This window comes from Hyla sarda, chromosome 1 (assembly GCF_029499605.1).
Source record: "Hyla sarda isolate aHylSar1 chromosome 1, aHylSar1.hap1, whole genome shotgun sequence".
NCBI lineage: Eukaryota > Metazoa > Chordata > Amphibia > Anura > Hylidae > Hyla > Hyla sarda.
The window spans coordinates 568,568,504-568,594,253 of NC_079189.1; the positions used below are offsets into that span (position 1 = coordinate 568,568,504).

A 25,750-nucleotide genomic window follows, 5' to 3' on the forward strand; every position below is an offset into this window, starting at 1 on the left:
GGCCTGCCACAACTAGGGTTGCCACCCTGCCGGTATTTTACCGGCACAGCCGGTATTTTCATCTACATTCCGGGCTGTGCCGGTAAGTTTGGATGGAAAATACCGGCCATGCAATGGCCGGTATTTTTCATTCACTGACAGGGGCGGACGGAGCAGCATCCCCAGAAGAGCACTTCTTTCATGTCCGGTCGTACAATGCCCAGGTCTAACACCACCAGCCTGTGACAGGGAGAGCTCCGTGCGATGACAGGAAGAGACTGTACACTGCTGTGGAGGGGGCGTGCACCTCCTGTCTCCTCTCTCCCCTCCCCCGCCTTCTCTCTGCCCCGTGCAGTCTTACAACCCTCCATAGGCAGAGCAGGGAGGGGAGAGGCCGTGTATTCTGTCTCCATCTGCTGCGCAGGGCGGGTGAGTGTCTGTGTATATATGTGTCTGTGTGTATATATGTGTCTGTGTGTATATATGTGTCTGTATACATGTGTCTGTGTCTGTGTATATATGTGTCTGTGTATATATGTGTGTGTGTGTGTGTGTGTAGGGGGGGGGGGGGTAAACTGCCTAATCTGGGGGACAACTATGCTCCTAATCTGGGGGACAACTATGCTGCCTAATCTGGGGGACGACTATGCTGCCTAATCTGGGGGACAACTGGGGTACAACTATGCTCCTAATCTGGGGGACAACTATGCTGCCTAATCTGGGGGACAACTGGGGTACAACTATGCTCCTAATCTGGGGGACAACTGGGGTACAACTATGCTCCTAATCTGGGGGACAACTATGCTCCTAATCTGGGGGACAACTGGGGTACAACTATGCTCCTAATCTGGGGGACAACTATGCTGCCTAATCTGGGGGACAACTGGGGTACAACTATGCTCCTAATCTGGGGGACAACTGGGGTACAACTATGCTCCTAATCTGGGGGACAACTATGCTCCTAATCTGGGGGACAACTGGGGTACAACTATGCTCCTAATCTGGGGGACAACTATGCTGCCTAATCTGGGGGACAACTATGCTGCCTAATCTGGGGGACAACTGGGGTACAACTATGCTCCTAATCTGGGGGACAACTATGCTCCTAATCTGGGGGACAACTATGCTGCCTAATCTGGGGGACAACTATGCTCCTAATCTGGGGGACAACTATGCTGCCTAATCTGGGGGAAAACTACCCGGCCCTCCACAATATTTTTAGTTTCTCATGTGGCCCCATGGGATAAATAATTGCCCACCCCATTCCTCCTGGACATTCCTTAACCTGGAGCCGCCCGGCGATAGGATAAAGTGAATACAAGAGACTGGTGAGACCTCTCTGCAAAATTGTGTATTTAATGCAGTGTTTCCCAACCAGGGTGCCTCCAGCTGTTGCAAAACTATTACTCCCAGCATGCCGAGACAGCCTTTGGCTGTCCGGGCATGCTGGGAGTTGTAGTTTTGCAATAGCTGGAGGCACCCTGGTTGGGAAACACTGATTTAATGTTTTAATGTGTGAAACTATCTGCTGCGCTCTGTATCTAATCCTGTCATGTGCGATACTGTCTGCTGAGCCTGTGTATCTAATTCTGTCATGTGTGATACTGTGAGCTGAGCCTGTATATCCAAATCTGTCATGTGTGATACTGTCTGCTGAGCCTGTGTATCTAATATTGTCATGTGCGATACTGTCTGCTGAGCCTGTGCATCTAAATATGTCATGTGTGATACTGTCTGCTCAGCCTGTGTATCTAATCCTGTTATGTGTGATACTGTCTGCTGAGCCTGTGCATCTAAATCTGTCATGTGTGATACTGTCTGATTAGCCTGTTTATCTGACGTTGCGCAGGGGGACGTCACTCGTCATCAGAGAGAGCCAGCGTTGCTGTCGCGCACCACCACTACCGCCGCTGCTGGCATAAATAGGGTTTTGGTAGGTATTCTCTAAATGTTAATTTTTTGTGCGATATAGGAAAATTCCCCCCGCATATATATTGTATCCCTCCAATCCCCTATGCCATTTCTTAAACCCCCCTCCCATCCCCCATGCCATTTCTTAAACCCCTGATCCCTCAGCCCCTGTGCAATCTGGCCCCTCCCCTTTTGTAGCTCCACCCCCACATAGCCACACCCATGACCGGTATTTTTCTGAGGGAAAGGTGGCAACCCTAGCCACAACAGAGAGTCAAAATGCTTCCACTGCTGCCTTATAAAAAATCAACTCTTAGAGGCTACTTTTGGACAGTGTTCCTCTTGTTTAGAGATGGTTTGCAGTGATAACAAAAATGAACCACACAATCCACTTGTTAAGTGGTTTTGCTGGGTTGGTTAGGGCCAATGTGCAAATTATGAAAAATTCAACAGCAGTCTCTCCAGATATATTTAGATTATTATTACATTTATTTAAGGAAGATTATCTATACATGGGGCTCCCTGTTTTCTTTTAATAATTCATAACATATAACATTGGTTCATTTCATCTAGATTGTATACATCAAACTTAAATTCCCATGAGATATCAAACCAAGACAGAACATTTGGGCCTAATGACCCTTATCAACCAGTATGGATCACATACGTGAAAGAAAGAACAAACGGAGAAGAAAGGGAATACCAATGTCCTAGTTTCTTCAGAGATGTCATGAACAAAAAACCTGGATTGTAACCGTATTATATTAAGCGACAAATCTCGGTTCTGTCCCCTGCTGGTAGGATGATCTGAGAAGTCATTGCATACAACAGTCGTCACCCCTAGTAGTGATACGAGGGACATTAACAGCTCAGCGACATGTGCAGGACATCCTAGAACTAGGACAGGACATCCTAGAACTACATGTGTTGTCTCCCATGGCTTCTAACTAGTATTTCTCAGCAGCATAATGGTCACCCACCCAGCAAGGGTTTCCCAGGAATGTAGAAGACAACATATTTTTGGTCTGCCAAGATTTTTCACCAAACGGAACATGTAGGCTTCCATGCACAACTATATCTACAGGTGCCTAACAGGGCACTAGAGCTTCCTTTTCATTGTACAGTTTTCCCAAATAAACATATCTAAATGTTGTAATAACATCTATATATATCATCATTACATTCATACATAGAAAGTTTCATTTGATTCCAACAAGTTCTTTATGGTGCGTTATTCTTTTGGTCAATGCGTATCCTGAAAGATGGCTATTCTTTATACCTGTATAGCTGTTCCAAAAACGTCCCTTCCCTGTGGATAATATGGGAGACCTCCTCTCATTCCAATCTTGTACGGACATTTCTGGAGAGTGGTGAAGTTATTTTGATGTAACCTATAAAATAAAGCAAACTTTCTAAAGTTATTTTGTAAGGCTTGCTGTACAGCTGTGAGCAGGTGGCACCATAGCCGGATCGATCAAAGTGTTTCTCTGCAGCCAGTAACAGATTTCTAAAATGCTATTTTTCTTCTACCTCATACACAGATCACAGAACGTTCATGTCGTGTGATGAGACCTCCCGTAGAGACAGAGATCAAACACTCCCACCTTACACACCACCTTCATTACATCCTTCTCGAAAATGAAAAGATGTCACCAGTAGCTGGCATTAGTGCTGGGGCCAGGGGTGTCTGAGGAGGTCGCATTTACCCTCGTCTCATTACCCAAACATGCTGGATGGAGGAAAATTAAATGTTATTTTTTACTACAAGACACCGTGTCAGGGAGATTTGAAAGACAAAAAGCTCTTCAAAGGGTGCAAATGGCAGCAGGAGGAGACTTAAGTTGGTAAAAATCTTCAGTAATTAGATATAAAGGCCCATTATAGAGAGAGCTATTAGATATATAGGGCCATTATATATAGAGAGCTATTAGATATATTGACCCATTATCTAGAGATAGCTATTAAATATACAGAGTCCCATAAAATACAGAGTCCCATTATATAGAGATAGCTATTACTTATATAGGCCCATTAGATATAGAAGCCTATTATATTAAGATACCGTATTTATCGGGGTATACCACTCAACCGGCCTATAACACGCACCCTCATTTTACCAAGGATATTTGGGTAAAAAAAGTTTTTTTACCCAAATAACCTTGGTAAAATGAGGGTGCCTGTGTGTGCATGTGTATACCTCGATACACTGTTTCTGACCCTGCAGAAGCCCCCAGTAAAGGCAGAGGGAGAGAGGCCGTCGCTGCCTGCTTTTCTCCCCCTGCTTTTCCTGGGGTCTAGAGCCCTGCTGCCGCCGCTTCTCTCCCCCTGGCTGTCGGCACTGCTTCTCTCCCCTGGCTATCGGCGTCGCTTCTCTCCCCCTTGCTATCGGCGCCGCTTCTCTCCCCCTGGCTATCGGCGTCGCTTTTCTCCCCCTTGCTATCGGTGCCTCTGCCCATTGCCGGCGCCGCTGCCCCCTTGCCTCCCCCATCCCCGGTTTTATAATGACCTGTTGCCGGGGTTGGGTTTGCGCTGCTTCTGGCTCCAGTGTGGCGTCTCCTGTGTTGTTGCTATGCGCTGCGAGGCGCAATGATGAGTGACGTCTTCAACGCGACGTCACTCGTCATTGCGTAGTGCAGCGCATAGCAACGACGCAGGAGACGCCACATTGGAGCCAGAAGCAGCGCGGACCAGACCCCGGCAACAGGTAATTATAAAACTGGGGATGGGGGAGGCAATGGGGCAGGGGCGCCAACAGCCAGGGGGAGAGAAGCGGTGGCATCAGGGCTCTAGACCCCAGGAAAGGCAGGGGGAGAGAAGTGGGCAGCGACGGCCTCTCTCCCCCTGCCTTTTCTGGGGGCTTCTGCGGAGTCAGAAAAACCGGGGATGGGGGAGGCAATGGGGCAGCGGCACCGGAAGTCTCTGGACCCCAGGATAGGCAGGGGCAGAGAATCGGGCAGTGACGGCAGGTCTCTGGACCTGCAAAAGCCACTGCAGTTCATTGATTTAAAGTGCCCGCTTTAAATCATTGAACTGCAGTGTATTATCGGCGTATAACACGCAGATAGACTTTAGGCTAAAAATTTTAACCTAAAAAAATGCGTGTTATACACTGATAAATACGGTAGTTATTTTATATGTAGGCCCATTATCTAGAGAAAGCTATTACATCATTTGGCCTATCTAGTCCGCCCAAAATATAGTGAAAGCTATTACATATATGCTGGCTCATTAAATAGAGAGAGCTATTACTTACCTAGGCCCATTATATTGAGAGTGGTATTACATACAGTGGGGCTAAAAAGTATTTAGTCAGCCACCAATTGTACAAGTTCTTCAACTTAAAATGAGAGAGGCCTGTAATTTTCATTATAGGTATTCCTTAATTATGAGAGATAATATGAGAAAAAAAATCCATAAAATCACATTGTCTGATTTTTAAAGAATTTATTTGCAAATTATGGTGGAAAATAAGTATTTGGTCAATAACAAAAGTTCATCTCAATAATTTGTTATATACACTCTGTTGGCAATGACCGAGGCAAAATGTTTTCTGTAAGTCTTCACAAGGTTTAGGCCACTCCAGGACCTTGAAATGCTTCTTACAAAGCCACTTCTTCGTTGCCCGGGCAGTGTGTTTGGGATTATTGTCATGCTGAAAGACCCAGCCACGTTTTATCTTCAATGCCCTTGCTGATGAAAGGAGGTTTTCACTCAAAATCTCACAATACATGGCCCCATTCATTCTTTTCTTTCTTTACACGGATCATTCGTCCAGGTCCTTTGAAGAAAAAAAGCCCCAAAGCATGATGTTTCCACCCCCATGCTTCACAGTAGGTATGGTGTTCTTTGGAGGCAACTCAGCATTCTTTCTCCTTCAAGCTCAATGAGTTGAGTTTTTACCAAAAAGTTCTATTTTGGTTTCATCTGACTATATGACATTCTCTCAATGCTCTTCTGGATCATCCAAATGCTCTCAAGCAAACTTCAGACAGGCCCGGACATGTACTGGCTTAAGCAGGGGGACACATCTGGCACTGGCACTGCATGATTTGAGTCCCTGGTGACATTCTATGTTACTGATGGTAGCCTGTGTTACTTTGGTCCCAGCTCTCTGAAGGTCATTGACTAGGTCCTCTCATGTGGTTCTAGGATTTTTGCATGCTGTTCTTGTGATCATTTTAACACCACGGGGTGAGATCTTGTGGGGAGCCCCAGATCGAGGGAGATTATCAGTGGTCTTGTATGTCTTCCATTTTCTAATAATTGCTCCCACAGTTGATTTCTTTACACCAAGCTGCCTGCCTATTGCAGATTCAGTCTTCTCAGCCTGGTGCAGGTCTACAAGTTTGTTTCTGGTGTCCTTCATCAGCTCTTTGGTCTTGGCCATAGTGGATTTTGAAGTGTGACTGTTTGAGGTTGTGGACAGGTGTCTTTTATACTGATTACAAGTTCAAACAGTGGAGAACAGAGGAAGAAGAAGTTACAGGTCTGTGAGAGACAGAAATCTTGCTTGTTTGTAGGTGACCAAGTACTTATTTTCCACTATAATTTGCAAATATATTCTTTAAAAAAATCATACAATGTGATTTTTTGGATTTTTTTTTCTCATTATGTCTCTCATAGTTGAGATATGAGAGTGATTCTACATAAATAGGCCGATTATATATAGAGAGCTATTAGATATATAAGCCCATTGTCACGATTCGGCTTACAGGTTGTGGATCCCCTGTGTCAGCGAGGGATTGGCGTGGACCGTGCTGGTGGACCGGTTCTAAGAGGCTACTGGTGTTCACCAGAGCCCGCCGCAAAGCGGGATGGTCTTGCTGCGGCAGTAGCAACCAGGTCGTATCCACTAGCAACGGCTCAACCTCGCTGACTGCTGAGAAGGCGTGGGACAGAAGGACTAGGCAGAGGCAAGGTCAGATGTAGCAGAAGGTCGGGGCAGGCGGCAAGGTTCGTAGTCAATATGGATAGCAGGAGATCAGGTAACAAAGGCTTGGACAACACTAAACGCTTTCACTGGCACAAGGCAACAAGATCCGGCCAGGGAGTGCAGGGTAAGTGAGGTGATATAGCCAGGGAGCAGGTGGAAGCTAATTAAGCTAATTGGGCCAGGCACCAATCATTGGTGCACTGGCCCTTTAAGTATCAGAGAGCTGGCACGCGCGCGCCCTAGAGAGCGGAGACGCGCGCGCCAGCACATGACAGCCGGGGACCGGGACTGGTAAGTGACTTGGGATGCGATTCGCGAGCGGGCGCGTCCCGCTATGCGAATCGCATCCCCGCCGGCAATGTCAGTGCAGCGCTCCCGGTCAGCGGGTCTGACCGGGGCGCTGCAGGGAGAGAGACGCCGTGAGCGCTCCGGGGAGGAGCAGGGACCCGGAGCGCTCGGCGTAACACCCATTATAGAGAGAGAGCTATTACATATATAGGCCCATTATATATATAGGGAGCTATTTGATATATAGGCCCATTATACAGAGAGAGCTATTACATATATAGGCCCATTATATAGAGAGTGGTTTTACATACAGTATAAAGGCCAATTAAATAGAGAGCTATTACATATATAGACCCATTATACAGAGAGTGGTATTACATATATAGGCAAATTATATAGAGAGTGGTATTACATATATAATATCACTGATCGGTATAACCGTTCTTATAATTTGGAGGTCTCCCAATTTTAAATATAGACTGATGAACAGGGAACCTTTTAAAATTGCTTTTATTGTTTAAAATAATTTAGACACTTATCGGGTGTATATATTATTGTAGATCACACCTTAACTGCCTTCTTCTAGCCTTCAACATAAAATGCTTGAAGAGACATGTATCTTGCTTCTGTCTTCTATTGTATTATGTCAGGCAGGGTTCAGACTGTGCATATGTCGTGCGTTATTTGCTGTGCACTGACTGGTTGAAAAGTGGCTATGTGCAAAGTGTCTCTAGTTGGCATATTCCTCCATAGAGTTGGGGCAATCAGATGTATCCATTGGTGTGATAATGACTAGTGCATTTGGGTGAGCATATTCTATACAATGTCCACAATCACCTATTGCACTAAAATATTGCACAGTCCACAGTCTATTATTGCACTGTTAGTTATTGCACATGCCACTTAGTTTTTTTTTCTTTCAGGAAATAAGGTGCGTCTTTTTTCGTCCTTGGAGCTTCCAGGTATGCATTATGTGCCGATCCTACGCATTTCCTCAATGCGATTCTTCAGGGACCTTGTTGCGGCTTTCCAACTCTTGGCTTGCATCCTTTTGTGTAAGCGGCTCCTTTCATCTGTATCGCTCTGATGCTGGCCGTACTCCATTTGATTTTCCCGCCGTGCTTTATATCCAATAACTCCTCCTTCACTCCGCCTATTACTCTGGTCCGCCAATCTCCAGCCTGCGCATAGAACCTGCGCTCTCTATTGCCGTGGCTGGACTCTCACAGGTATGGCTATGAGGGGAGTGTCTTCTATGCTCAGGTGTGCTGTTCAGCCCTCGTTCTGAGCTCTGGATAGTCAGTGGACAGGTAGCTTTACTTGCGTTCCAGCTGCATTTTAACTCTTTTACTGCTGGGTGGCGTGTTCTCTTGTTTCTATTACTTATATTTATTTGATAGTTGACTATCCAGAGCTCAGAACGAGGGCTGAACAGCACACCTGAGCATAGAAGACACTCCCCTCATAGCCATACCTGTGAGAGTCCAGCCACAGCAATAGAGGGCGCAGGTTCTATGCGCAGGCTGGAGATTGGCGGACCAGAGTAATAGGCGGAGTGAAGGAGGAGTTATTGGATATAAAGCACGGCGGGAAAATCAAATGGAGTACGGCCGGCATCAGAGCCATACAGATGAAAGGAGCCGCTTACACAAAAGGATGCAAGCCAAGAGTTGGAAAGCCGCAACAAGGTCCCTGAAGAATCGCATAGAGAAAACGCGTAGGATCGGCACATAATGCATACCTGGAAGCTCCAAGGACGAAAAAAGACGCACCTTATCTCCTGAAAGAAAAAAAGCTAAGTGGCATGTGCAATAACTAACAGTGCAATAATAGACTGTGGACTGTGCAATATTTTAGTGCAATAGGTGATTGTGGACATTGTATAGAATATGCTCACCCAAATGCACTAGTCATTATCACACCAATGGATACATCTGATTGCCCCAACTCTATGGAGGAATATGCCAACTAGAGACACTTTGCACATAGACACTTTTCAACCAGTCAGTGCACAGCAAATAACACACGACATATGCACAGTCTGAACCCTGCCTGACATAATACAATAGAAGACAGAAGCAAGATACATGTCTCTTCAAGCATTTTATGTTGAAGGCTAGAAGAAGGCAGTTAAGGTGTGATCTACAATAATATATACACCCGATAAGTGTCTAAATAATTTTAAACAATAAAAGCAATTTTAAAAGGTTCCCTGTTCATTGGTCTGTAGTACATATATAGGCCCTTTATATGGAGAGAGCTATTACATATATAGGCCCATTAGATATAGAGAGGTCCATTATATAGAGAGAGCTATTTCATATCTAGGTCCATTAGATATATAGGCCATTATGTAAAAGGAGTTATTAGATATATAAAGCCATTATATAGAGAAAGTTAATAGATATGTAGGCCTATTAGATGTTGAGGTCCATTATATAGAGAAAGCTATTATATGGGGCTGGGGGAGAATGTGTGTAAGTGGGTAAGTAACCGGCTCAGTAATAGGAAACATAGGGTGGTTATTAATGGTATTTATTCTGATTGGGTGACTGTTACTAGTGGGGTACCACAGGGGTTAGTCTTGGGTCCTGTTCTATTTAATACATTCATTAATGACATTGAAGAGGGGTTGAATAGTAAAGTAGCAATCTTTGCAGATGATACTAAACTCTGTAAAGTGGTAAACACAATAGAGGACAGTGCACTGTTACCAATGGATCTGGATAGGTTGGAGGTTTGGGCTCGGAAGTGGCAGATGAGATTCAACACTGATAAATGTAAGGTACTGCACATGGGGAAGAAAAATCCAGGCTGGGATTATGTATTAAATGGGAGAACACTTGGGACGAGTTAACAGTAAATTTAGCTGTAGTGGCCAGTGTCAGGCAGCTGCTGCCAAGGTAAATAAAATCATGGGGTGCATCAATAGGGGCATAGATTCCCATGACAAGGAAATAATTCTACCGCTGTACAAATCACTAGTCAGACCACACATAGAATACTGTGTACAGTACTGGGCACAAGTGTACAAGAAAGATATAATGGAGCTGGAGAGGGTTTCTAAGATTAAACGGGGAATGGGGGTACTACAGTACCCAGAAATATTATCAGAATTGGAGTTATTTAGTTTAGAAAAAATAAGGCTTAGGGGCGACCTAATAACTATGTATAAATATATCAGGGGACCGTACAGAGATCTCTCCATTGATCTATTCATACCCAGGACTATATGTATAAAAGAGGGCATCCTCTATGTCTTGAGGAAAGAAGGTTTCTACACCAGCACAGGGGTTCTTTACTGTAAGAGCAGTAAGACTATGGAACTCTCTGCCAGAGAAGGAGCTCATGGTTAACTCTGTAAAAGAATTTAAAAGGGTTTTGGATGCATTTTTGGAGAGTAATAACATTGCTTGTTATGTATACTAGATTTATAGGGACATAACGTTGATCCAGGGATTTATTCTGACTGCCATATTTGGAGTCGGGAAGGAATTTTTTTTACCTCTAGTATGAGTTTTTTTTTTTTTGCCTTCCTCTGGATCAACTCAGTAGGGACTTATTAGGTTTATAGGTTGAACTTGATGGACTCTGGTCTTTTTTCAATCTTATGAACAATGCAACTATCTTACTATGTATATAGGCCCATTATATAGAGAGAGCTATTAGATATAAAAGGACATTAGATATATAGGCCCATTATATATAGAGAGAGATTAGATACACTGTTCAAAAAAATTGAGGGAACACTTAAACAACACAATGTAACTCCAAGTCAATCACACTTCTGTGAAATCACACTGTCCACTCAGGAAGCAACACTGATTGACAATCAATTTCACATGCTGTTGTGCAAGTGGAACAGACAACAGGTGGAAATTATAGGCAATTAGCAAGACACCACAAATAAAGGAGTGGTTCTGCAGGTGGTGACCACAGACCACTTCTCAGTTCCTATGCTTCCTGGCTGATGTTTTGGTCGGAGACGGAGTCTACAACCCCCACAAGTGGCTCAGGTAGTGCAGCTCATCCAGGATGGCACATGAATGCGAGTTGTGGCAAGAAGGTTTGCTGTGTCTGTCAGCGTAGTGTCCAGAGCATGGAGGCGCTACCAGAAGACAGGCCAGTACATCAGGAGACGTGGAGAAGGCTGTAGAAGGCCAACAACCCAGCAGCAGGACCGCTACCTCCATCTTTGTGCAAGGAGGAGCAGTAGGAGGACTGTCATCAGGAGCATGCCCAGGCATTGTAGGGAGGTCATACGGGCACTTGGAGGCCACATATACTACTGAGCCTCATTTTGACTTGTTTTAAGGACATTACATCAAAGTTGGATCAGCCTGTAGTGTGGTTTTCCACTTTGATTTTGGGTATGACTCCATATCCAGACATCCATGGCTTGATAAATTTAATTCCCATTGATTATTTTTGTGTGATTTTGTTGTCAACATTCAACTATGTAAAGACGAAAGTATTTCATACAATTAGTTCATTTATTCAGATCTAGGATGTGTTATCTTAGTGTTCCCTTTATTTTTTTTAGCAGTGTATATAGGCCTATTATATAGAGAGATATTTCATTTATAGGCCCATTAGATAGAGAGAGCTATTAGATATGTAGGCCCATTAGACATAGATGTCCATTATAGAGAGAGAGTTATTAGATATAGATGTCCATTATATAGTGAGAACCTTTAGATATATCAGACCCTTTGCTATAGAGGGCTATTAATGTGTTACTGTAATTTACATGAACATTTGACATGTCATCCAGAAGCTTCGCCCGGTTAAAACACTCAATCACAGAGGGTCTTAGAACTGAGATCTGGTGCGATCTAAACTTTTCACATGTTGAATATATTAACTCATTAGTTATGGAGATATCTATTAGTTCAAGGGGTCCATGAGAAATAGAGGTGTTCATACAGAGGTCTATTATATATAGAGGCCCATTATAGATAAGGGTTTACTCAATGTTACGGTCTGTTACATATAGAGGTCTATTAGATAAAGAGACACATTAGATATTGATATATATTAGATATAGAGATTCACTAGCTATAGAGATATATAAAATATAGAGGGCTATTAAATGTAAATGACTATTATATATAGAGGTCCATTAGATACAGCTGTCTATTACTTCACTTCAAGCACACTTAAAAGTGCCTTTTTGCCATATTTAAGCAAAGCACAGCATAAAAGAAGGTAAGAGTTGTATTCTTTTATTGAAAGCCTTAAAGTGGTACTCCGTTGGAAAATAAAAAATTCATATCAACTCCAGAAAGGTATATAGATTTATAAATAACTTTTATTAAAAAATCATGATCCTTCCAGCACTTATTAGCTGCTGTATACTACAGAGGAAGTTGTATAGTTCTTTTTTGTCTGACCACCATGCTCTCTGCTGACACCTCTGTCCATGTCAGGAACTGTCCAGAGTAGGAGCCAGCAGTGTCAGCAGAGAGCACTGTGGCCAGACAGAAAACTAATTAAAAAAGAAAATAACTTCCTGTGGCGCATACAGCAGCTGATAAGTACTGGAAGGATTACGATTTTTAGATAGAAGTAATTTACAAATCTGTTTAACTTTCTGGCACCAGTTGATTTGAAAAAAAATTGTTTTCCACCGGAGTACCCCTTTAAGACCTTGTAAACACTATGGCACTCTTATTTTAATTGCACAAATGCACTTTAAAGATAAAAATAAAAATAATAAAATAATAAAGAAACAAAAATTTGCAAAAAAAATAAATAAAATATATGAATATGAAATATATCTCCAAAATGTTTTGATTGTTTGCATTTTGTTCTTTGTATTTTACTGACTTATATCGTGTCCTATGCTTTCACTTAGAATTACTAAATACCTGCAAAACAAAATAGAGTTTACAACATTTTACTTTCAAATAACTTGTTTTGATTAATGTCTTCTACCTCTGGGGATACATTTCTTGGCAAGATTTTATTTATCAAGACAAAATGCTAAACAAAACGTGACTATTGTCTGGGTCAGTGGAGGTCTACAGGCTCTGAGCCAATTTATATAGTTCACTTTACACCGTTTCAGCTTGTGCCATGTAACGCAACTAACAGTACTGCTGTGTTGATGGAGGCTGAAAACCTACCCTTGAAAATCCAGCTTAATGAGACATTAAAGGAAAGCAAAATACAACCTGGGGTCTATCAGAACACTTGTTGTAACGCCGCGGTGCATGGCATGGAAAAACCTGGTTAACCGAAAAACAATCCAAAGAAAACTCCATTAAGCAAACTCTGAACTCTTTGGGCTTTTGTAAAGTTGGATTCATTTTGTAAACAAAATTTTTCGAACCCAAAAACCAAACGTGTCTCATATTTATTCTGTCAAATCGTTTTTTTCATAGTATGGAAAAAGCTGCTGTGCCATTTTTGTGCAGTCATCGACTCCATGCGGCAACACCTACCTTGGAAAATCGGAGCCGAGATTTTCTTCCTGCTTTAGTTATTTAACAAAATGACAAAAACAATTTAAGTGATTTCTGGTTTATGCTTCCACGTAGATAATGTAAGTCATTGTTTGTCTCTAATCCAGCTGCATATAGTTTACTTCTTCATCCATAAAATATTTTTGTTATGATGGGGGACACATGGGAAAAACACCAAAAATATGTTCCTTTTGATGTCCCCATTTAAAGCTAGGATTCTGCCAAGTTTTAATATACTCCAAGATGTTTGCCAGGTTCCTTTGACTTAAGCAATAAATTCTTTAAAAGAGAGAGAGAGAGAGAAAGAGGAGCTCCTTTATAAGTGGATTTTAAGACTTCTTTTTAATTTTCTTGAGGCAATTCTCATGAAGTCAAAAATAAACCAAATGGAAAAAAATGTAAGGCACAACAAATAAAATATTATATGCAACATTCGTGGAGTTAAAAGCATATTGTCAATGCTGAAGTTGGGCACTTTGGCATTCCGTAAAGTTAGAACATTTGTGACTGAAAAGCAAATCTGATTTTAGGGACTTAAGGGGTTTAAATATTTTGAAGTTTAAGTTAAGTTACATTATTTAAATTAAGTCCATGCCCATCTGACTGATTTCCTGAATTATCAGACAAAATATATAAAACCTCATATCTTAAGAATAGAAGTGGTAAAAAGGTGTGTGTTTAGGGGACCCTGGGCTATTCCATGACAGTCAAATATTATTATTTTTTGGGAGTTGGCCACAGGTCCTCTTTAAAGCGATATTACGGGATTCAAAAATGTTATCTATTCTGCTGGTGCTGCTATCAAAAAAAGAAAAAAAATCTAAATTACCTACGCTTTTCTCCCACAGCTCCTGATATGGCTTTTATCATTCCATTGGCTGCTCGTCTCTTCTTCCTGCTTCCTAGTAGTGTTGAGCGCGAATATTCAAAATGCTAATTTTTACCACGAATATCGGCACTTTGCGATTTTGCTAATATTTAGAATATAGTGATATATATTTGTAATGACTAGAGATGAGCCAACTTCCAGTAATTCAATTCGTCACGAACTTCCCGGCTTGGCATTTGTTGACTTTAGCCTGCATAAATGAGTTCAGCTTTCAGGTGCTCCGGTGGGCTGGAAAAGGTGGATACAGTCCTAGAAGAGAGTCTCCTTGGACTGTATCCACCTTTTCCAGCCCACCGGAGTACCTGAAAGCTGAACTAATTTATGCAGGATAAGTCATCAACTGCCGAGCCGAGAAATTTGTGACAAATCGAATTACTGTAAGTTCGCTCATCTCTAGTAATGACGAATATTAATTTTTAATGCAAATTTATGCAAATATTTATGCAAATATTTATGCAAATATTTATGCGAATATCGGCGCTTCCAGACTGGACACTGAACCCTTCCTTATTTTAGGTGAAAGATACAATTGTGCATGTACACTATACTATGCTTTCATTCCGAATTTTTGCATGAAAAAAAATTGCGAATATAGCGAAGATGCGAATTTTGCGAACATAGGACAAATATTCGTCCATATATTCGTGAAATATAGCAAATTTGAATATGGCCCCTGCTGCTCATCACTACTTCCTACATGATGGGTCAGAGCAGGACCTGTCCTCTCAGCCAGTTGTTGGCCTCAGCAGTGTCCTGCTCTCATATGCCGTTTCTGAAGTAGAAAACAGAGACAAACAGTGGGAGACAGAATAGAGATGTAACAGGAGCTGCGGGATCGCTGTTTTTTCTTTTTTTTATAGCAGCACTGGAACCAGATTTGAAATATCATGTTAAACTCTGCCAGCTTGCAGCTTATAGTAGTAACTTAGTAGTAGCTTATCAGACATTTATCAGTTTAACATACAATCCATACCATCCAGTGGTGGCTGCAGTACACATTTATTTATTTAACTTTCTAGAGCCAGTTGGATAACCCCTTTAACATACAATCCATACCATCCAGTGGTGGCTGCAGTACACATTTACTTAACTGCTTAACTATATAAGGAGAAGCAGGCTTTGGAGCTCTGTAATAGAAACATGATACACCAACCCTAGAAAAAAAATAAGGTTTACATTCATTACAAGTGAGGGCACTGAGTAAAGCTAACTATTAAAAGTACACAGTACATGATATCATTAGTGCACACCAAGATATATCAGAAAAGGAAATGTAAATACCTTAGATGGGTACTGTCATTTGAACAAATGTATGTCTGAATATATAAAACTAGTGTTGCTCGCGAATATTCGCAATACGAATTTTATTCGCGAATATCGCATATTCGCGAATTCGCGAATATTCGCGAATATAGCGCTATATATTCGTAATTACGAATATTCGTATTTTTTTTTTTTCACAGTACACATCACAGTGATCATCCCTCTCTGCTTCCAGCTTGTGTGGTGTAAAGAAGGCTCTAATACTACTGTGTGAGACTGGTGTGCGAATTTTTGCTTATGCTAGTTTTTGGATATGCTAATTTTCGCATGCGCGAATTTTCGCATATGCGAAAATAAAATGAGAATATTACGAATATGCGAATATTCGCGAATATATGACGAATATTCGTCCATATATTCGCAAATATTCGCGAATTCGAATATGGCCTATGCCGCTCAACACTATATAAAACTATATAATCTTATAGATATAATGCAATATGTCTTATTTGACAAAAATATTTCTCCTGTTATCAAGCTTCTCTTCTCCGCCCTCCTACTGCTAAACTCTTCCTCTCTAAAAATCAGCTCTGCTTTGTCTTATGTATGCAAGACATGAAATACAAGTGTAACAGGGTTCTGGGGTTGCCCCCTATATCATTTGTTCCCTTACCCTTGTTACCTCTTTGTGCTCAGTAGGTCAATCCTGAGCCTCTGCTTTTTAGGGGCCAGGAACATACCTGCAACAGACCCTCCATCCAACACCCTGTTGGGATCATGTCAGAGAGAGAGTAAAGAAATTGAAACAAAGTTAACTTGGAACTAACTTTGTTCTGCATAAAAGAAAGCAACCATGTATAACATAACAAACAGTAGAGAATAGCACAAAACCAGACAGATGCAATGTGTATATAGGTCTCACAAACCCACAAGCACACCTATGGCCCATCCTAATCTTTGCCCTAGCGGTTGTTGGGTACCTTTAGTTGGTGCATATTGAATAGATGGGGCCCATACAAAGTATTGCTTCACAGTGTTACATGGAGTAGGCTATAACTCTCCAAAGTCTACAAATGGATATGAAGGCATTTTCGGTAAGTGGATTCATGTCAACCTATTGTGGGGCAAGAAATTAGGATTTCAGACTTACCCTTACACAGGCTGTAATCAGATCCGTCCAGATTTACTTTTCCTTTACTGCTCACAGAAAGCTTTTCTGTAACCAGCTCTGGACCTCTCCATATTTCTAGCAGATTCCTCTCTGCTGCTGCAGCACTCTTTGGGCCAGATACTGGTAAGCTGTTTCCTCTGTGCCCCTGTTTTCCAGGCTTGACAGGAACTGGAAAATCCAAGATGGCTTCTAGCACATGTCCACAAAACTCCCCCTTTCCCAAGCTTTAGTGACTGCTCAGATCATTTGTGTGTGCAGTCCGCCATCTACTGGACACTGCATATAATTGCAGGATAATACCAAAAGTAATAATAGGGGGTTACATAAGTCTAGGGAGGGAGGAGGGGGAAGAGGGAGCTACTTCCTCCAGCTCTAGGAGAACTGCAAATTATAGATAAAGCCTTCAGGACTGAAATCTACTAAAAAATACCATATACAAGTCTTTCAATGGGCAGAAATGGTCTTACAGTGTGATATTTTTCTTCTTAAATTATTGATGTTCCATTTACCCTTATAAATCCCTAAATTGTCACCCATATTTTTGTGTCTTACTTTAATATATTGTAGACAAAACACCGTGCACTCGCTTATTGACATATGGTTCCATCTCCCAGCTGTTTACATTGCCTGCGGGTATTATGGTCATGTGTGATTCTGAAGGTGGGATGATGCTCGGAGAGCTGATATACAGTACTGTATCATATGATCTGAGTCATCCTTATGCGTGTGATGAAGATCCTGTCCCTTCTATGTAGCTAGTATTTTGTTTCCTACAATAAAGGGGAAGAGAGAAGACATGTAAATCCAAATACATAGATCGTGCTACAACTCCAGGTAGGAGCAATATGGCCTTTTGGTGTGAACCATGTGGTGTAGATGAGCGGTCACCAACTTGCAGCTTTATTGGTGTTGCAGAACTATGGTTCTCAGTATGCCCTGACAGCTTTTTGGTGTAGTTTAAGCCCTCCAGGAGAGACACAATTTGAAGGTAAAAGTCTAGATATATGTATTTAAATTTTTTTTTTTATGAACTGGTGCCAGAAAGTTAAACAGATTTGTAAATTACTTCTATTAAAAAATCTTTATCCTTCCAGTACTTCTTAGCAGCTGTATGTTACAGAGGAAATTCTTTGCTTTTTGATTTTCTTTTTTGTCTTGTTCACAGTGCTCTCTGTTGACACCTCTGTCCTTGTCAGGAACTATCCGGAGTAGCATATGTTTGCTATGAGGATTTTCTCCTGCTCTGGACAGTTCTTGATACGGGCATCAGGTGTCGGCAGAGAGCACTGTGGACAACTCAAAAAAGAAATTCAAAACGAAAACAATTTCCTTTGTAGCATACAGCTGCTAAAAAGTACTGGAAGGATAAAGATTTTTTAATAAAAGCAATTTACAACTCTGTTTAACTTTCTGACACCAAAAAAAAAAAAAAAAAAATTACACCGGAGTACCCCTTTAAAGTATATCTTCTCCTATTGCCAGTATTTCCCAGCCAATATGCCTCCGGGCATACTGGGAGTTGTAGTTTTGCAACTGCTGGAGGCACACTGGTTGGAAAACATTGATATAGACCAATCTTATTAGTAGTAAAAAAAATGTTACTAAAACATTTTGTTGTCTTCAACAGGCTACCTCTTTGCCTATTTCTTTTTTTTTTTTTTAAGTCATTTTTTTGGTGCCTGAATTTCACTATGCTCATTGACAAGTTTCTTGCTATTGATGTATTTTTTTGCACCAACGTTAAAGGGGTTATCCAGTGTTTGAAAACATAGGATAGCAGTCAGACCCACCACAGTCTCCACAATGGCGCCTAAATCTCCCTGTGCTAGAAAAACGGTCGTCGTGCCCCCTCCATGCATTCTTGGAGTCAGCCGAGTACCTCATGTTTCTCCGGTGCTTCGAAAGAGAATGTTGTGGAAGGGTTAAAAGGGGGTCCATGAATAGGAAAACAGAGACACTTTCTTTCAAAAGCAGCTCGACATCTGTCCCCAGGTTGTGTGTGGTATTACAACTTGGCTCTGTTCACTTCAATGAAACTCAGCTGCAGAATAAAAACCAAGTAAGGAAGATTTTATGAACAGGTTTGGGACGTACCATGTTAGATTAAGCATATTTATTTGTTTCCTGGGTTATATGTTTAAAGGGGAACTCCGGTGGAAACAAGTGGAAAGCAAGAGGTCAGCAGAGAGCACTGTGGTCAGACAGAAAAGAAATTCACAAATGTATCTGTATTATATCTGTAGTATACAGAAGCTGATAAGTACTGAAAGGGTTAAGATTTTAAAATAGAAGTCATTTACAAATATGTTTAACTTTCTGGTATCAGTTGATTTGAATACATTTTTTTTTCACCGGAGATCCCCTTTAAGCACCTTGAGAAAGGAATGTCGAAACGTGTTGGTTTTTAATATATGGTTTTTAAAAGTAAATATTTGCATTTTTCTATACTTGGACTTCTGGATTCTTTTGTTTACCCAAGAGTTCCTCTCGGTGAAAATAACTCCTTTAACCCCTTAAGGACCGAGCCCTTTTTCACCTTAAGGACCAGAGCATTTTTTGCAATTCTGACCACTGTCACTTTAAACATTAATAACTCTGGAATGCTTTTAGTTATCATTCTGATTCTGAGATTGTTTTTTCGTGACATATTCTACTTTAACTTAGTGGTAAAATTTTGTGGTATCTTGCATCCTTTCTTGGTGAAAAATCCCCAAATTTGATGAAAAAAATGAAAATTTTGCATTTTTCTAACTTTGAAGCTCTCTGCTTGTAAGGAAAATGGATATTCAAAATAATTTTTTTTGGGGTTCACATATACAATATGTCTACTTTATGTTTGCATCATAAAATTTATGAGTTTTTACTCTTGGAAGACACCAGAGGGCTTCAAAGTTCAGCAGCAATTTTACAATTTTTCACAAATTTTTCAAACTCGCTATTTTTCATGGACCAGTTCAGGTTTGAAGTGGATTTGAAGGGTCTTCATATTAGAAATACCCCATAAAAGACCCCATTATAAAAACTACACCCCCCAAAGTATTCAAAATGATATTCAGTAAGTGTATTAACCCTTTAGGTGTTTCACAGGAATAGCAGCAAAGTGAAGGAGAAAATTCAAAATCTTCATTTTTTACATTCGCATGTTCTTGTAGACCCAATTTTTGAATTTTTGCAAGGGATAAAAAGGAGAAAATTTTTACTTATATTTGAAACCCATTTTCTCTCGAGTAAGCACATACCTCATATGTCTATGTTAATTGTTCAGTGGGCGCAGTAGAGGGCTCAGAAGGGAAGGAGCGACAAATGGTTTTTGGGGGCATGTCACCTTTAGGAAGCCCTTATGGTGCCAGGACAGCAAAAAAAAAAAACATGGCATACCATTTTGGAAACTAGACCCCTCAGGGAACGTAACAAGGGGTAAAGTGAACCTTAATACCCTACAGGTGTTTCACGACTTTTGCATATGTAAAAAAAAAATATTTTTTTTAACCTAAAATACTTGGTTTCCCAAAAATTTTACATTTTTAAAAAGGGTAATAGCAGAAATTCCCCCCAAAATTTGAAACCCAATTTCTCCCGATTCAGAAAACACCCCATATGGGGGGTGAAAATTGCTCTGCTGGCGCACTACAGGTCTCAGAAGAGAAGGAGTCACATTTGGCTTTTTGAAAGCAAATTTTGCTCTGGGGGCATGCCGCATTTAGGAAGCCCCTATGGTGCCAGAACAGCAAAAAAAAAAATACATGGCATACCATTTTGGAAACTAGACCCCTCGGGGAACGTAACAAGGGGTAATGTGAACCTTAATACCCTACAGGTGTTTCCCGACTTTTGCATATGTGAAAAAAATTTTTTTTTTACCTAAAATGCTTGGTTTCCCAAAATTTTTACATTTTTAAAAAGGGTAATAGCAGAAAACACCCCACAAAATTTGAAGCCCAATTTCTCCCGATTCAGAAAACATCCCATATGGGGGTGAAAAGTGCTCTGCTGGCGCACTACAGGTCTCAGAAGAGAAGGAGTCACATTTGGCTTTTTGAAAGCAAATTTTGCTCTGGGGGCATGCCGCATTTAGGAAGCCCCTATGGTGCCAGAACAGCAAAAAAAACCACATGGCATACCATTTTGGAAACTAGATCCCTCGGGGAACGTAACAAGAGGTAATGTGAACCTTAATACCCTACAGGTGTTTCACGACTTTTGCATATGTGAAAATTTTTTATTTTTTTTTACCTAAAATGCTTGGTTTCCCAAAATTTTTACATTTTTAAAAAGGGTAATAGCAGAAGACACCCCCCATAATTTGAAGCCCAATTTCTCCCGATTCAGAAAACACCCCATATGGGGGTGAAAAGTGCTCTGCTGGCGCACTACAGGTCTCAGAAGAGAAGGAGTCACATTTGGCTTTTTGAAAGCAAATTTTGCTCTGGGGGCATGCCGCATTTCGGAAGCCCCTATGGTGCCAGGACAGCAAAAAAAAAAAACACATGGCATACCATTTTGGAAACTAGACCCCTCGGGGAACGTAACAAGGGGTAATGTGAACCTTAATACCCTACAGGTGTTTCACGACTTTTGCATATGTGAAAAAATTTAATTTTTTTTTACCTAAAATGCTTGGTTTCCCAAAATTTTTACATTTTTAAAAAGGGTAATAGCAGAAGACACCCCCCCAAAATTTGAAGCCCAATTTCTCCCTATTCAGAAAACACCCCATATGGGGGTGAAAAGTGCTCTGCTGGCGCACTACAGGTCTCAGAAGAGAAGGAGTCATATTTGGCTTTTTGAAAGCAAATTTTGCTCTGGGGGCATGCCGCATTTCGGAAGCCCCTATGGTGCCAGGACAGCCAAAAAAAAACACATGGCATACCATTTTGGAAAAAATTTTTTTTTACCTAAAATGCTTGTTTTCCCAAAAAATTTACATTTTTAAAAAGGGTAATAGCAGAAAATCACCCCCAAAATTTGAAGCCCAATTTCTCCCGAGTACGGCGATACCCCATATGTGACCCTAAACTGTTGCCTTGAAATACGACAGGGCTCCAAAGTGAGAGCGCCATGTGCATTTGAGGCCTAAATTAGGGACTTGCATAGGGGTGGACATAGGGGTATTCTACGCCAGTGATTCCCAAACAGGGTGCCTCCAGCTGTTGCTAAACTCCCAGCATGCCTGGACAGTCAGTGGCTATCTGGCAATACTGGGAGTAGTTGTTTTGCAACAGCTGGAGGCTCCGTTCTGGAAACAGTGGCGTACCAGACGTTTTTCATTTTTATTGGGGAGGGGGGCTGTGTAGGAGTATGTGTATATGTAGTGTTTTTTACTTTTTATTTTGTGTTAGTGTAGTGTTTTTAGGGTACAGTCGCACGGGCGGGGGTTCACAGTAGTTTCTCGCTGGCAGCTTGAGCTGCAGCAGAAAATTTGCCGCAGCTCAAACTTGCAGCCGGATACTTACTGTAATCCTCCGCCCATGTGAGTGTACCCGTACGTTCACATTGGGGGGGGGGGGGGGGGGGGAAACATCCAGCTGTTGCAAAACTACAACTCCCAGCATGTACGGTCTATCAGTGGATGCTGGGAGTTGTTGTTTTGCAACCGCTGGAGGCTCCGTTTTGGAAACAGTGGCGTACCAGACGTTTTTCATTTTTATTGGGGAGGGGGGCTGTGTAGGGGTATGTGTATATGTAGTGTTTTTTACTTTTTATTTTGTGTTAGTGTAGTGTTTTTAGGGTACAGTCGCACGGGCGAGGGTTCACAGTAGTTTCTCGCTGGCAGTTTGAGCAGCGGCAGAAAATTTGCCGCAACTCAAACTTGCAGCCGGATACTTACTGTAATCCTCCGCCCATGTGAGTGTACCCTGTACGTTCACATGGGGGGGGGGGGGGGGGGGGGAATACCTCCAGCTGTTGCAAAACTACAATTCCCAGCATGTACGGTCTATCAGTTCATGCTGGGAGTTGTAGTTTTGCAACAGCTGGAGACACACAGGTTGTGAAACACCGAGTTTGGTAACAAGCTCAGTGTTTTGCAACCAGTGTGCCTTCAGCTGTTGCAAAAGCTACAACCCCCAGCATGTACATACAGCGGAAGGGCATGCTGGGTCTTGTAGTTATGCAACAGCCGGAGGCATACTACATTGGCTGGGGATGTTGGGGATTGTAGTTATGCAACAGCTGGAGACACACTGGTTTGCTACTTAACTCAGTGTGCCTTCAGCTGTTGCAAAACTACAACTCTCAGCAGTCACCGACAGCCAACGGGCATGCTGGGAGTTGTAGTTATGCAACCACCAGATGCACCACTACAACTCCCAGCATGCACTTTAGCTGATTGTGCAAGCTGGGAGTTGTAGTTATACAACAGCTGAAGGTACACTTTTCCATAGAAAGAATGTGCCTCCAGCTGTTGCAAAACTACAAGTCCCAGCATGCCCATAAGGGCATGCTGGGAGTTGTGGTGGTCTGCCTCCTGCTGTTGCATAACTACAGCTCCCAGCATGCCCTTTTTGCATGCTGGGAGCTGTTGCTAAGCAACAGCAGGAGGCTGCTCCACGATGCCGCCGCACAGGTCAGTCCCTCGCCGCCACCGTCGCTCCTGGGGCCCCGATCCCAACAGGGACGCCGGGGATCGGGGTCCCCAGCACCGGGGGTCGTCTTCCCGCACCCGCTCACGTCCTCCGGAAGAGGGGCGGAGCGGGTTGCGGGAGTGATACCCGCAGCAGGCGCCCTGATTGGTCGGCCGGGAATCCGTCCGACGAATCAGGGCGATCGTGAGGTGGCACCAGTGCCACCTCACCCCTGCTGGCTCTGGCTGTTCGGGGCCGTCTCTGACGGCCCCGATCAGCCAGTAATTCCGGGTCATCGGGTCACTGGAGACCCGATTGACCCGGAATCCGCCGCAGATCGCTGGACTGAATTGTCCAGCGATCTGCGGCAATCGCCGACATGGGGGGACATAATGACCCCCCTGGGCGATATGCCGGGATGCCTGCTGAATGATTTCAGCAGGCATCCGGCTCCGGCTCCCCTCCGGCTAGCGGCGGGGGCCGGAAATGCTCAGGGCGTATTCATACACCCTCGGTCCTTAAGGACTTCGAAACGGGGGCGTATGGATACGCCCTATGTCCTTAAGGGGTTAAACCATGCCCAGTCTAAAAAAAAGGGTACTCCACTGGAAAGCATTTTTTTTAACCAACTGGTTTCAGAAAGTTAAACAGATTTGTAAATTACTTCTATTTAAAAATCTTAATCCTTCCAGTACTTATCAGCTGTTGTATTCTCCACAGGAAGTTATTTTCTTTTTGAATTTCCTTTCTGTCTGACCACAGTGCTCTCTGCTGAAACATCTGTCCATTTTAGGAACTGTCCAGAGTAGAAGCAAATCCCCATAGCAAACCTACCATGCTCTGGCCAGTTCCTAAAATGGACAGATATGTCAGCAGAGAGCACTGTGGTCAGACAAAAAGGAAATTCAAAAAGAAAAGAACTTCCTCTGTAGTATACAGCAGCTGATATGAAATAGAAGTAATTTACAAATCTATTTAACTTTCTCGCCCCAGTTGATTAAAAAAAAAAAAATATGTTTTCCAGTGGAGTACTCCTTTAAGGAGGTAAAACACTAAAGGGAATGAGGGGTAACATACAGTAACAAGAAGTACCTGTAAATATACAGTAGTATGTGCCAGTAAGGATCTCTTACAGAGTGTACTCAGTACAGTACAATACAGTACAGTAGGAAATTAAAAAGAAAGCCACAATTTTGCAACTTTTTGAAGGTTTTGTTTTTACACAGTGCACTTCAAGGTAAAACTGACATATTATCTTTATTCTGTGGGTCAATTCAATTAAAATGATACCAATGGATACATGCTTTACTATTATACTACTTCTAAAAAAACTCAAAGTTTTTTAAACAATGTTTAAAATTGTCCTATTTTGACCCCATATAACTATGACATATTTTTTGCATTCTGATCTGTATTTTTTTTTATTGGTATTACTTCAGGTAGCCAGGATTTACAGGTACGACCTGCATCTTCTAGGGGTTAAATGGAAACTGACTGATGGATCAACCCCGCTAACCTGAACATACATGTGGTTAATGTGAGTGATCCTAAGTAAAACAATGTATTTCTTTCCACAATCTGATCAGCTGCTATCAAGATAAAGCACAATCTTGTAACATGTAACTGAACTCTTACCGTGTTTCCCCGAAAATACACCCTACCCCGAAAATAAGCCCTCACTGTCCTCCGCTGTTCTTGCTGCGGTCCTTGGGATGGGAACGTCACAGAGCCTTCAGCCTATCACCGGCCGCAGCGATGTCCCGCCTCGGCCGATGATAGGCTGAGCCCACTTTTATGTAAGAAGCAGGCCGGCTTCTTACATGACAGTCGACTCAGCCTATCATCGGCCTAGGCGGGACATCTGTGACGTCCCAAAACCAGGAAGCAGCAAGAACAGCGGAGGGACCATGAGGCCAGTTCCTTAGCAACGGGGGAACGGAGGACGAAGGCAAGTTAAAGTTTGTTTTTTTATATTTGCAGCCCGGGCACAGGAATACAAAGTACAGTGCAGCGGCTGATAATTATTTGGCAGGGGGGGGGAGAGAAGCTGCGCTCGCGGGTGACAAACGATTACTCCCCCGATGTGGGGTGCAGCGCTGGGCTGATAAACCGGCCCGGGGGGGGACATTGGGGGCAGAGCTGCGCCCATCCCATGATGATAATGGGGGGGTGTAAACACCGTTAAATACCGTGGAACCTTCATGTTGTTCAATGTACATACCGTAAATAAATAAGCCCTACCCTGAAAATAAGCCCTAGTGTGTTTTTTGTGACTAAAATTAATAT

At 42.3% G+C, this 25,750-nt stretch overlaps 1 long non-coding RNA gene across 1 annotated transcript; it reads left to right on the top strand.

The window, feature by feature from the left end:
• The first annotated feature begins 335 nt into the window (after positions 1–335).
• Positions 336–2,994, top strand: LOC130311684 (uncharacterized). Its single transcript, XR_008860007.1, has 3 exons — positions 336–408; positions 1,829–1,912; positions 2,464–2,994. It is a non-coding gene; the product is annotated as an uncharacterized LOC130311684 (long non-coding RNA).
• Positions 2,995–25,750: the final 22,756 nt, after the last annotated feature.